We start from the raw sequence: 1,948 nt of genomic DNA, 5'->3' as shown, positions 1-1,948 counted from the left end.
ATGTAGGGGCCTGCATGAAGACTTCTAAGCTTAACTACCAGCTTAGTTCTGGTCCGCTGCCACCATCCCAAAGCTAATTCCCTTTCCTGGGTAGCCTTGAGAGACCTTCACCAATTCCCTGGTGAATACAGATCCAAACTCCTTGGATCTTAAATAAGGAGAAATTGACCCTTCCCCCCTCCTTCCTTTCACCAACTCCTGGTGAATACAGATCCAAACCCCTTTTGGATCTTAAAACAAGGAGAAATTAACCATCCCCCCTCCTTCCTTTCACCAACTCCTGGTGAATACAGATCCAAACTCCTTGGATCTTAAATAAGGAGAAATTGACCCTTCCCCCCTCCTTCCTTTCACCAACTCCTGGTGAATACAGATCCAAACCCCTTTTGGATCTTAAAACAAGGAGAAATCAATCAGGTTCTTAAAAAGAAGGCTTTTAATTAAAGAAAAAGGTAAAAATCATCTCTGTAAAATCAGTATGGAAAATAACTTTACAGGGTAATCAAACTTAAAGAGCTTAGAGGAACCCCCTCTGTCTTAGGTTCAAAGTATAGCAAACAAAGATAAGCACTCTAGTAAAAGGTACATTTACAAGTTGAGAAAAACAAAGTAAATCTAAGACGCCTTGCCTGGCTTTTACTTACAATTTTGAAATAAGAGAGACTTGTTTAGAAAGATGGGGAGAACCTGGATTGATGTCTGGTCCCTCTCAGTCCCAAGAGCGAACAACCCCTTAAACAAAGGACACACACAAAAGCCTTTCCCCCCCCAAGATTTGAAAGTATCTTGTCCCCTCATTGGTCCTTGGGGTCAGGTGTCAGCCAGGTTACCCGAGCTTCTTAACCCTTTACAGGTAAAAGGATTTGGAGTCTCTGGCTAGGAGGGATTTTAGTACTGTACACAGGAGAGCTGTTACCCTTCCCTTTATAGTTATGACACGCCCCCCAAATCACAGATAGTGTTGGACGTTTGGTTCCACACTGGCTGTGATTTCTTTCCTGGAGCTCTAGGAGAAAACAGAGTTAATAAGACACATGTACCTTTAGACATACTACTGATTATATAAAAACTAACAATATGTTTCATTCCAAGAACAATTGTTAACCAGTTAACTCTGGGAAACTTTCCCGGGAGAGTGCATCAGCCACTTTGTTAGAAGCTCCCGAAATGTGTTGTATTTCAAAATCAAAATCTTGGAGAGCTAAACTCCACCGAAGAAGGTTTTTGTTATTTCCCTTGGCGGTATGAAGCCACTGTAGCGCAGCATGGTCTGTTTGTAGTTGGAAACGCCGTCCCCAAACATATGGGCGTAACTTTTCCAGCGCGTACACAATGGCGTAGCATTCCTTTTCGCTGATTGACCAGTGGCTTTCCCTCTCAGACAGTTTCTTGCTGAGAAACACGACAGGATGGAATTCTTGATCCGGTCCTTCCTGCATTAAAACTGCTCCCACGCCTCGCTCGGAAGCATCTGTCGTTACTAGGAACGGTTTGTCAAAGTCTGGGGCCCTTAGCACAGGGTCAGACATGAGTGTTGCCTTAAGCTGGTTAAAGGCCTTTTGACACTTATCAGTCCACTGAACTGCATTTGGCTGTTTCTTTCTGGTTAGGTCTGTCAGCGGGGCGGCGATTTGGCTGTAGTGTGGTACAAATCGCCTATAATATCCGGCCAAGCCTAAGAAGGATTGGACCTGTTTCTTTGACTTTGGAACCGGCCACTTTTGGATAGCATCCACTTTGGCCTGTAGGGGATTTATAGTTCCTTGACCCACCTGGTGCCCCAGGTATGTCACTCTGTTTTGGCCTATTTGACACTTTTTAGCCTTAACAATTAGTCCTGCCTGCCGGATGCGCTCGAAGACTTTTTTCAGGTGCTCCAGGTGTTCTGTCCATGAATCAGAAAAAATGGCCACATCATCGAGATAGGCAACTGCAGATTCTCCCAATC

The sequence above is a fragment of the Emys orbicularis genome, chromosome 1 (assembly GCF_028017835.1).
Source record: "Emys orbicularis isolate rEmyOrb1 chromosome 1, rEmyOrb1.hap1, whole genome shotgun sequence".
NCBI lineage: Eukaryota > Metazoa > Chordata > Testudines > Emydidae > Emys > Emys orbicularis.
Note: the sequence above shows the minus strand (reverse complement) of the source record.